The sequence below is a fragment of the Ictidomys tridecemlineatus genome, chromosome 12 (genome assembly GCF_052094955.1).
Source record: "Ictidomys tridecemlineatus isolate mIctTri1 chromosome 12, mIctTri1.hap1, whole genome shotgun sequence".
NCBI classification, from domain to species: Eukaryota; Metazoa; Chordata; class Mammalia; order Rodentia; family Sciuridae; genus Ictidomys; species Ictidomys tridecemlineatus.
In genome coordinates this window covers 87,472,865-87,485,142 of record NC_135488.1, presented here as the reverse complement: position 1 = coordinate 87,485,142, position 12,278 = coordinate 87,472,865, and positions in this window count along the sequence as shown.

Sequence of the window (12,278 nt, the reverse complement as noted above, 5' to 3'; positions counted from 1 at the left end):
AGCCAGCTACACTTTAGTATGAATACAATAATCAGAGCAGAGGCCAGCTTTTCATGGAAGGACAAGTATGTTGGGACCTGAGAGGGTGGAAGCTCATACCCAGAAGAAAGGTCCTCCGGTCAGGGAGCCCTCAAGGGTAAGTCCTAGGCCTGGCCCAGTGCCTGGAACAGAGAGGGAGCTCCACACAGCCTTGGTGAGAGAAGGGAAGATTTCTCCATGGCCTCACATGGAGAGGGGAGACTTGCAGGCTGTGTGAATTCTCCAGGCCCAGACTCCCTTCCCCGCTCTCTGGTCTTCTTGATTCTTCTTCCCATCCTGGCCTCACTCTGCTGATAGGCTTTTTGAGGTATTCATGTTCTCGCTTTCCCAGTGGACACTTGGCCGGGCCCCTGGGACTGTGTGTGCGTGTGTGCAGGCACGCGGGGCTATGAGGGGGCTGGAGACAAAGGCCCCAGAGTGAGATTCAGGGCACAGCTGAACTGCCCTGAACTCGCCTTTTTGTTTTCAAGGAAATGCATAATCCAAGAACCACCCACGGCCCTGGCCCTGGCGGCCCAGCTAAGCAGGGCTGGAATGCGCTGCCTTTCCCGTTAGTAATTGTTTTTCTAGTTGGCCTGTAACCCTTCCCCTGCCATTCCCCTGCTCCTGGGGCCAGGCCCTTCATTGGACCTCTGCAGAGACTCAGGGGTCTCCTTGATGTTCTCTTCCTGGGGTGTCCCCGACTCTATGGCCCCTGTTTGCAGAGTGTGGCAAGGCATTCTGGGCTTGACCCCGCTTGCTGTTTCTTTCCTCACTCTTAGATGGGCTGGGAGTGGCTAAGGATGGAGAATCCCCAAAGGCAGCGTGATCCTGAGGGGCCTGCAGATCTTTGTGGCAGGATCTCTGGGTCTGACTGCAGTCGTGTCTATAACTATGAGCTGGTGGAAGAATGTGAGTTTTTGTGAGTAGCTGGGACCTGAGACACTGTAGGCCTGTTGTTGGACCCAGTGTGTGTGTGTGTGTGTGTGTGTGTGTGTGTGTGTGAGAGAGAGAGAGAGAGAGAGAGAGAGAACGAACTTGGGTAAATATCTGTGTGACTTAGTGTAACTGTACTTGCCAAAGTGCCTGCAGGTGGGTGGTGAGCCTGGGTCCTGGGGAGGGCATCTCCGGGGCTGACTCAGCACTTCTCTTTCCCACCCACCCTGGTGAGCACCTGCCTGAGCCTTTGTTTCAAGGAGGAGGCAGCACCCTCTGCTCTTTGCTTCTGTCCCTGGCTGTGTCATCCCTACCTGCAGGAACATGGCACCTGGGCCTGGTCCAGTTAGCTGAGCGGTGCCTCTTCAACCTGCAGGGGGCACAGAGGTCACAGGTTTGTGCTATCCCTCACCCCTCTCCGCCAGGCCTGATATACTCCGGGGTCTGGAGCTCTTAGGCTTCCTTTCCTGAGGCAGCCCCTGTGAGTAAGAAGGGGCACTGGAGGCCACGTGCTGCACCCTCAATGCCACCCTTCCTCCACCGCTGGCCACAGCTGCCTCATCCTCTGGTAGGCCTAACCTTTGACCTTTAACCCAGTGTAACAGGCATGGGTGCTGGAGACAGCCATCTCTCCCAGAGCTCTGCCTCCTCCCCAGGGGAACTCAGGGTCACGGAGCGGCTGGGAAGTCAGGAGGTAGAGAGAGCCCGGCCTGAGTCCACAAAGCCCAAGTATCTGGTCGCAAGCTTTGGGGCTCAGGCCAGCCTGTGCCCTGAGCAGCTGGCAGGGCCGGGGCCCATTTCAGTATGGCCACTGAACATTTGGTGAGAATCAAAGGCCTTTTCCATCCAGGACAGGAATGCTGCTGAGTGGGATTTGGGACCAGGCCTGGTAGGGCGAACACTGCCCTAATTGAAGCCCTTCTAGATTTTAATTACAAGCAATATTTTCCCAAGCTTCGTAAATTGACCGTGAAGACCCGCTGGTGTTAGTGCCTGTGCCAGGGACAGGGGAAAAAAAAAAAAAAGTTGTTAAAGCATTTTCAGTAGGTTTATTTTAGGGAGTGTTTTTTAAGGCTGGAGTTTTTTTGTTTTGGAGGGCTACATATGAAACAGAGATGGAAGCCCGCAGGCACGATCAGACACACAGATGGAACATGCACACAGACAGACACCTGTAAAGAAAGGCACACGTGGAGTCAGACGATTCTGGATGTGGCTGCAGATGCCATAAACACTAGTTGGGGAACCCCGCCCAAGCACCTGGATTACTTTAGACAGGAAAACACTGTTGGTGGCTCTTCCAACCTTGACCTCCTATCCCTCTAGGCTGATGGACTGGGCCTGCTTTCCAGCCCCTGTCTTCCCAAGGCCTGTTTACAAGGTCTGGGACAGTCGGCGGACCCCCAGCTGGTGTTCCTGCTCTTGTCCCTGTCTCTAGGGGGCCTGACTGTCTGGTGGCGAGGAAGGCCAGGTCCTGTCTGTGGGAAAGAGGATCTAGTGCTCAGCACCCCTGCCGACTCCCTTCCAAGAGAAACATCCATAGTGTTCTGGGAAGCAGCCGGTCCTGGTTACAGATGCAGAAAACTAAGGTGTCTCTGGAAAACAGGCGACCTTGGAGGAAGCTTCTCTAAGCACCTAGCTCTGCTCTTGCAGAAGAATGCGCTGGAAGCCAGGCACCCAGAGCAGCGAATCTGGATCCCCACTGCTCACCTACTGTGTCTTCCTCATTGGAGGCACTCGACACGTGTTGCTGTAACAGGATAGTCAATGCTGGGCGATAGCACCCTGGAAGCTGGAAAAATCTTTGGGTCTGACTGAGCAGGTCCCCTAACATGGGTACCTTGGAAGCCCCAGAGGGGCCTCCTCCACTTTCCTCTCTCCCCTCCATTCATGCTCATGCCTATGGGTCTAGACACCCAGGCTTTCCCAGTGCCCACAATGAACCCAGGAATGGTGCGTGGTAGAAATGGACATGGGTAGGTTCCCTAGAGGAAGGAAGGCCAGAGACAACCTTTCCTGCTCCGCCATCTTTCCGAGGGTCCTCTTGCTGAGACACGGGGTGGGGAGGGTACAAGCCAGGAGCAGGGGGAGGCTGTTCCCCAGGCCCAGGCCAGCCAGTCAGAGCCTGGGCAGGGTGTCTTGGTGGCCGTTACAGGCCGTTGCTATCGTTCCTTATCTGGAGCTCCTGGCTCTTACACCACGTCCTCAACGGCCCCTGGAGTCAGGGGCCATGCCGCACCCTCCCCAAACAGACGGTTATGGTTTCCGTTGTTTGGGGAGGGGGGTAAGGGGCTGTCTCCTTAATTAATCATTTTAGGCCACCCTGGGAAACTCATTAAGCCACCTCTTAGGGCTGGGAGCAGGAACGCTGTTCTCAAAATTGTAACTTTCTGGTTTACCATATCAGGGTCCCTGTCTCCTTCCATTCATGCACACATATTTGTGTGAGAAAGTGCCTGTGTGTGTGTGTGTGTGTGTGTGTGTGTGTGTGTGTGTGTGTGTGTGAAAGCAAGGGCCGGCATGCCCTCGTATCTATGATTCTGTGTGTGTTTGCATTTCCTAGATTCTGCAAGGAACTTCCCCTGATTCTTCTTAATTACCAGCCTAGAAGAAATTCAAGATGCTTAGAGCAAAGGTCAAACTCCACCTGTTTTCCCTGCACTTCATTTTCTGGCAGTTCCCACAATAGTACAGATAAGTAAAAGATTAAGGCAATCTTTTCTAATTAAAGTAATTAAAAAACGGCGATGATTGCACCTTTCATCTGAAAGGGAAAATATTTACTCATCCAACTGCAGGCCCTTAAAAGCATTCAGGTCTATTTTGACAAACGGATCCTCTTCCCCTCCCCCAGCTCATTCTCCTCCAGGGACACACACACACAAAGGCTGGTTTATGTAGCAAGAGGCGGCTTGATGGGGGCACCCTGAAAGCCAGTTGGGTGGGTGGGAGCCTGGGAGCTGAGGGCACAGTTGAGCAATTGGACATTTTAGGCTAGTTCCTGCCAGGCGCAGCTGAGAGGTTTCTGGGGCCCTTGGGACTTGGATTTGACCCACTGGTGTTTTACTGTTCTCCCTTGTCTCTCCCCGAGGTTAGCCTCCCAAAGCCAAAGCTCTGCTCTTTTCAGGCTTCTTCCCTCTGACCTTGCTGGGTCGGAGGGCTGGAATTGTGGCTCAGTGGCAGAGTGCCACCTCGCCCGTATGAGGCCCTGGGTTCCATCCTCAGCACCACATAAAAATAAATAAATAAAATAAAGGTATTTGGTGCATCTGCAGCTAAAAAATAAATAAATAAAAAATACTGGTTGGAGTCCTGGATACTGCCTGTCCATCTGTCCATCTTCTCACTCGTTAGCCCAGCAGACACGTCTCATGCTGTTCTTTTGCGCGGCCCAAGTACCTGTGATCAGCACTATAGGGGGAATCCGGGGTGTGTGGCACCTGCAGGAAGCGCAAGGTCCAGAAAGTAAGTTGAGCGCAGGCTGCGCTGTTTCTTTGAGTTTCTGAGGCAATCTATGGCCCAGTTTCCTGGTGTGTGGGGTTTGACTGCACAGATTACCTCTTTTCCCTAAATAGGAAGCTCTTCTGGTGACATGTGGCAGTGTCTGCTCCAGGGCCAGGACTCCAGGGTTAGGCTCTTTGGGGAGTGGGAGGTGTGAAGAGGCAGAGATATTAAGGCCCAGCCCAAGGGTCTGGGAGTGGTCTGACCGCTGCCCCCACACCTCGGTCCTCCATCCCCGTGGCCAGGAGCTGCTTTGGATGGGGTGCAGCTGGAGTTTGAAGCAGCCTGGATGGAATGATCCCTTTAGAGGCTGTTTTTCAAATCCTCAGACTGTGACTTGAAAGGACATTATTCTGGGAACCAGCTCCAGGAACACCTGGGCCCAGCTGTCCCCTGAGAAGGGCCTGGTTGCCTCTGCCTGTCCCAAGTCAGGCTAGACAGTGTCCTCAACCTGACCCATAGCTTTGTCTCCCTGCAGAGATACAGCCCCAGAGAGCCAGCGTGGGCAGATGCATGTCTGGGGGGAGCCTGCTGTGCCGGGTGAGTTGGGCAGGGAAGAGTGATGTGTGCATGTGCACCCGTGGGTGTGGGCACAGAGTGTGCTCTATGTCTGGCTGTTTGGGGATGGGCTTACTCGGTCCCAGAACAGCCTCATCACAGACGCTCTGAGCTTTACCAAGAGCTCCCTCCATGTCAACCCGCACTGTCTTTGGACTCTGGACTCTGGCAAGTCACCCTCAAACTTCCCCTTTCCCTGGCCTGGCCTCTCCAGTCACGGGCTTCTGGAGTGACAGCATTCATGGTGTCACTTCTTTGTCTTGTCACTAGTCATGGCTCCCTGCTCCTGGGGAAATATTCACACCCAAGGAGCAAAGGATTCCTGCAGCCACCAGCCATCTCAGGGGGCTTGGATTGGGCCTGACCTTAACCAGAATCTTCCTGGTGTTGCCCAACGTGTCTGTCCTTTGAGAAGCTGTGAAATCTGTGGATTCTCTTCCAGAACTCCTTAGACCTATGTGCATAGGTGCCCACTACACAAAAGGGCAGGCAATTGATTGCAGGGTTCCTGGGTGCCTTAGGGCCTATCTCAGGTGCCAAACCCAGGCGGAGAGCTTTTGTCCCGCAGTTCCAATTGCCAGGCTTTGTCTCTGGGCTCTGATGGAACACCCCCACCCCTTTCCTCCTTCCAACCTCAGCGTAACCCCCTCCTCTATAAGAGGCCTGCATGCCAGCCTTTGCCACCCCAGTGTTGGCCGGATGCCCTGGGCACAGCCCAGGGCTCCCTCAGTTGGGCTCACTGGGGGAATTGTGTCTGACCCAACCTACGCAAGCACAAGCGGTGATTAACTTGCTCAGTGGAAATAGTCCCTTGGGGACTGGAACCCTTCTTGCAAAAATAAATTCTCCTTTTGGACTAGCTTTTCTAATCTTCCTTTCTCTGCATTCTGGCCTTTCTTTTCCTTTCTTCTTTCTTTCTTTCTTTCTTTCTTTCTTTCTTTCTTTCTTTCTTTCTTTCTTTCTTTCTTTCTTTCCTTCCTTCCTTCCTTCCTTCCTTCCCTCCTTCTTCTTCTTCTTCTTCTTCTTCTTCTTCTTCTTCTTCTTCTTCTTCTTCTTCTTCTTCTTCTTCTTCTTCTTCTTCTTTTCTTCTTCCTCTTCTTCTTCTTTTTTTCTTCTTCTTCCTCTTCCTCTTCTTCTTCTTCTTCTTTTCTTGTACCCCAACTGGCTTTTATCTTCTTTCTTTCCTCCCACTGAGACCCAAACAAATCTCCAGTAAACAAACTCTCAGGCCACTCTCTTAAAGAAACAGTGCATGCTTGTTGCTAGCTACATGTCCCTTCCTATTAGTGGGTTGCAAGAAATCCGTGGGAGACTAAGGAGGTGGAGACTGCGAGGTGTGTCAGGAGACAGGAGGAAGCTGGCACGGTGGTGGTAGCCCATGCCTGTAATCCCAGTCACTTGGGAGGCTGAGGCAGGAGGATTGCAAGTTCAAAGTCAGACTCAGCCACTTAGCAAGGCCCTAAGCAACTTAGTGTCTTCCTGTCTCAAATTAAAAAATATAAAGGTCTGGGATTGTGGCTCAGTGGTTAAGTGCCCCTGGGTTCACTCACCAGTACCAAAAAAAAAAAAAAAAAAAAAAAAGACAAGAGGAAGTTGACTTAAAGCAAAAAAACTATCCTATGAGTCACTTCTCCTTTGCCACAGCTTTCTGGAAGTTAGGGACCTGGTGGAAACCTTTAGGATAAGTGTGAGTGCTTGTGTATGTGCCGGTATGTGCATGTGCGTGTCAGGCCATTGTATTGAGGGGCCCAAACGGGGATCCTGCACAGCACTGAGCATGGGTGTGCCCTGAGGACACTCCTCATTTCCCATCTGCTTTGTCCCAAAGGAAGACTGGAAGCTCCTGGGGGTCAGCAGGGAGCAGGCTATACTCATTCCATCCAGTGGAAGGCTTTGGATAAAGGGCATCCAGGTCAGGGGACCCTGTTACAATGCAGTAGGAGGCTGAAAATCTGTATGTCGGAGCAGCTCCCTGGGGAGACTGAGCGGCTGGTCCCAGGCCCATGGTCTGAGTAGTGAGGCTGGACAGAGGTGGCTATGTGGCCCTACTGCACACTGGGAACACAGGGCTATCTCTGTCTCTGACCCTCCTGTTCCTTGCACCAACGGCTGACAACTCCAGAATGGGAAGACTCTCTGGGCAAACAAAACTGAACAGAGGTGGCTTTTCCCCTTTAAGAGAACACGTTCCCTAGCGGGACAGTCGTCCCAGGGCCCTCTCCCACTCCCACTTGGAAGCCAGGCAGAAAAATTGCCTGGTGGGCAGGATTATGGGATTAGTCAACTTTCCCAAAACAGACCTGGAGGCTCTGGGTCCGAAATGAGTTTTGGTCTGAGGCTTTCCTGGTGATTTGTGACAGATGTGTCAGTTGGGAACTGGGCCCTCCCTCCTCTCTCTTCTTTTCCCCTTACTGGTAACTCCCTCTGACACCTCCTTCACAGGCCCCAGAGAGGACAAACAGGTCTCAGTGAAAATGAGCATTTGTTCCCCAGGCCCAGGGAGGAGGGTCGTACTTCTGGCCCCCAGGGTCCAGCTTTGTCAACACCTCTCTGTCCCCACCAGGGGGTAGCTCCTGCTGAATACACCCTGGGCTGGAGGGGCCTGGTGTGGTCATTAGGTCCTTAGCCTGTTCAGCTTCTGCCTCAGTGTCCTGCTGTCTCTCTGTCCCTGCTGGGTCTCTAGACCCAGTTTCCTGGGTCTCCCCTATGCTTTGGGACAGGTTGGTACCCTGGCTGTCTGTGACCTTGGCCTGCCCAGTGGTCTTGGCTTATGAGTTGGCCTGTACCAGCTCAGGCCCAGTCTTTCCCAGAAAACCAGGTCCTGAAGACCAGTCATGGAGGCCAGGCCACTATTCTGGGACAGCCAGATGTCAGAGGATGTCACTGTGACAGATCCAAGGCTTGGATCAAAGCCAGGGAGAGACGACTCAGCACTCCCTGCACGGGCCCAGCAGCCTTGCCTGAATTTAGAAGTTTCTTGGCAGAGAAACCATACATTCACAGCTGGTGTCCCTATAGGGGATCTTTTCCTTGGAGCCTTTTTCCCCCCCCTCTAAAGCTGGTGGCAAGGAAATGAAGTTTAAATAATTCATTCTTTCAATAATGCCAGTGATCCCTATTAGAGCTAGCACGGCCCTCCTTGGAGCCCTTTGGTGCCTCAAAAATCTCCTGGTGGAGCTGACCTGGTGGTCTGTCTGGAGGCAAGGTTCTGCCACCCATGGCCATGGGACAGACACTGGGGGCTGCCTGGCCTGGCTCCTCTGGGCTCTTAGATCCCAGCCCATGCCTGGAAACCAGAACCCCGACACCAGAGCAGATTCCAGAGCACAATAGGCCCAAGGTTAGCACAATAGGCGCTCACCCCAGAACACAGTGGAATCAAGCACAGGGCTGGGCTGTTGGGCATTCTCTATAGAAGGGGGTGGGCCTTATTTCAAGGGTCACCTGTGAAGTTCAGAGTTCTCAAGGGAAAAGAAAGAAGACTCAGGAAATATCAGACCTGGACAAAAAACTTACAGATTTTCTAACTTTAGCTTGCGTCAGAATCACCTGGAGGACTTGATAGAATACATTTGGGGTCCTTCCTGAAAGGATCTGATTCGGTGACCATGGCGCCTAAAGCGTTTGGAATTCTAATAAGTTCTCAAATGATGCCGGACTGAAGGGGGACACACTTTGAGATTCGAGGTATTAGTCCACCTCTCGCATTTTTACAGGCACAGAAACCAAGGCACAGCCGGAGAGGCGGAGCAGGGCCACCAGGGTATGGCTGGGAGTGAAGAGCTCCCACCTGCTAGGCTGGTGCAGTTCCACTGCCAACCCTCCCTGTCGGCTGCCGTGGCCAACGGGGCACAATTTAGAACCAGCTGTGACTTGGAAAACAGGTTCCTGCCTGTAGTACCCAGTTGCTGCTAGAAATGGAAGCCGCATGTTTTGGTGTGTCCTGGCCTCCAGGCTGAAAACTGTTTATTTGGACAATTCAGAACACAGCTTCAGCTGAACCGCAAAATCAGACGGAAACCTTTATCTTGGGTGGCATGCTCTTGTCATCCTCCTGTGCCTTGGCAGGATTGCAGAGCGGGGCGACGCTGGACAGGACGGGTCTGAGACCTCTGCTCTCAGGAGATCAGTCAAGTACACAGGGACAAGCCTTTGTGTGGATGATGGGATGGGAATGGCGGTGTTGGGAGGGAGCCACACTCTTTCATCAGTACCCTAGAGCCTCGGTGGGGGTGGCACTATCTCTGCAATTGACCGTAAGATTTGGTATCTGTGGGATCATCTTGCACTACCCTAGAGATCACTATCTTAAATGATTCCCCCTTCCTCCTCCAGCCAGGAAATGGGTGAGCTCATATCACCCACTCTCCACTCCAGCACCCCAGCATGGGGGGCCTTGGTTCTGACACTTTCTGCCACTTCTTTCAGTTCTCATCCCTTTGGGGTTCATGGGTGGATAAGGTGTTTGTTTACAACTCCTTGAAGTTGAAGCTTCTCCCACACCTGGAATGAGGCCCGAGTCCCCAGGGCCTAGCACTCCCCCGCTCCCCCCAGTATTATGATTGATACCCTTCTGCCAACCATACTCTGCAAACTTCCGATCAAAGCAAACAAAACAAACATCGGGGAGCTGAAGAGATCCATTCTGAGAATTTACTTCTGTTTGCTAAACAGTGGCTCAGTCACTGCAGCACTAAGGGGGTCACAGTGACTCAGAGAGGGACCCAGGCCCCTGAGAGAAATGAGATAGACCTAGACATAAATGCAACAGAAGCTGGATCTGGAGGTCCAGAGAAAGATTGCCTCAGTCTCCTGCTCAGTAGACAGAGGGGCTTAGAGAAAAAGTAAAATCCAAGCCCCAGCCTTCCCCAGCACCAACCCCCATAGCCCTGGCCCACGGGGGGCCCACCCTGACTGCAGCTGGTCATAGTCAGCCACGGTGCTGAGACACCAGTCTCTTGACTGGAGCTTGGGGTTGGCCACTCTGCCTCCTTTTCCTTGCCCACTCCCCGGCCCCCAGTGGGAGTACACCGGGAACATTCCAGGGCTCCTAAAACACGGATAGCACTTGTTTCCAGAACCTCCGATTTTAAAATCCCACATCTTTCTTGGTTTCTGAAGGACACATTTATCAATCTTGTCTCCTAGTGACACACTGCAAAAAGTTTTGGGGGCAGAAACTGGGTCTCCTGCCAATCACAAACCCCACCCACCACCCCTCCCTTCTTACCCACTTCAGTCTCTGAGATGGCTGATGAGTGATTTTGGCATTCCTTGTCACCTTGGCTAATGACCTTGTGTCAGGGCAAGAGGAGAGGGGAACTGGAACATAGTCGGCCTTCCTTCTTCTGCCCCAGCTGCTGCCTGGGGATGCCACGCCTCCAGGTCCCACACACCTGGAGGTGGGGGGCACATAAGGTCTGAGGGCCTGGAAAGCAGATGGGGGGATGTCTCCCTCCAGGAACACCTTCTCACATGGCTTACTGGGGTGTGGGTGGAGGCAGGAAAGGGGTGCAGGGCCGCAGTCTCCACTGACACCATAAGCTCCCCAATCTGTTTCTCCATCCTGGCCCCAGTCCTAATTTTGAAAGTAAGAAGCAGCAACAAAGCACATAGCTGTGGTGATGTTAGTGCCAGACACAGGGAGGGCTGCCTGGGGCTGAGCTCATGGTGGGGAGGTAGGCGGCCCAGGGAGGTGAAAATTAGGCAAGAACGTGAAGAATTCTGCATTGTTTAGAAATTGGTCAATTGCTTCCATATTTATACAGACTCCTTAAGACGGCATGGTCAGGGAAATGGGGTCATAATGATAGAAGAGAGAAGGCGCAACCCCTGCCCCTCCTCATCCCCCAGAGAAACCCTGGGGAGGACACTATGGAGCCCCTTAGCCATAGTCCGGCAGCTCAAGGAGGTGACAGCCCACCACCGCTCTCCTCTCCCTCTCTTTCCTGGCCTGCTGGTCCAGCCCACTGCCTCTTGCACCTGCACCTGGGGCCTCCTCTGGTTGGGCTCTCTCGTGCCCTGATTCCTGGAGACTTTGGAAAGTTTTCCCAAGATATTAGCTGGGCCCTTGAGGAAGCCAAGAAGGCCCTCCTGAGAGAAGGTTGTGACACGGAGGAAGGGAAAGGGGAGGGAGGGGAGGAGGGAGGGGAGGAGGGAGGGGAGGAGGGAGGGGAGGAGGGAGGGGAGGAGGGAGGGGAGGAGGGAGGGGAGGAGGGATGGGACAAGGACTCTCCCAGCCTCTCAAAGATGGGGGTTTGGGTTGGGGAGCAGGCAAGAGGTCAGAAAAAGACAGAAGCAAGGGACTTGTTCCTCAGCTCTTGTCCCGTGACCTTCCCCTCTGTAGCTGCTCCCCTGCACTCATGGATGTCCCCCTTTCCTTATGTTTCGGCGACTGAAGGGCGTGGGGGATCATAGCCACTCTGGTTCCTGAGTGAGCAGAGCTTACCCTTTCCTGCTTCCCTGTTTTGTCATGAGAACACCCGCTCCAGGTGGGGATTAGTGCTCCCTGTTTACAGAAGAGGAAACCATCTGGGGCCCAGGGGCTTGCTCAAATCGCTCCTTCTTAAAAGGCAGAACCGGGAGCTGCCGGCGAAGCCTCAGTCTTCTGTTACCCCACTCAGCCATGACTCCCCCAGGGGGAACGGGGCCTGGCCCACGGAGCGCCTGTCCAGGGCAGGCCGGGGCAGACACGCTGTCGCCGGGTCTTGCCTCTGTCTTGTGGCAGCTTGGGCCTCTGTGACCCCGGCTCTGAAGGCTGTCAGGAGGGCCGGCCACTCCCCAGGGAGCCCAGCCCAGAGGCTAATCATCTGGGCAGGCCTGACTCCCCACCAGAGGTGTGAACATGCCTGGGTGTCGGGATGGAATGAGGCGCTTTAATAGACAAGTTGGAATCCGCTCGTGAGCAGTAAATTGCCCCAGTCCCTGGAGCCATTTTCCACCATAAATCTAAACCATTTGACGTGGCAGATCCCCAGTGCCGGAGCCTCAGCTGGGCAACAGGAAGGCTTGTGGGAGCTGTTGGGCCTGGGATCTGCTGCAGCCCTCAGGCCCTCCTACCCGCCTACCCTCACCAGGATGGGTCCCCAGGGTCCAGCCTTCCTCCCTGAAAGCCTGCTCTGGTCTTCCAGGGCCCACATTGCTGAACTGTGCCGAAGGTTCCTGTCTCCTGACCGGGTCTGGGGGTGTCATCTCATGGTTTCAGGAACCATACCATGTGTGTGGCCTCAGAGTCTCTACGTATTGACTTCTCCCACATGTTTCTG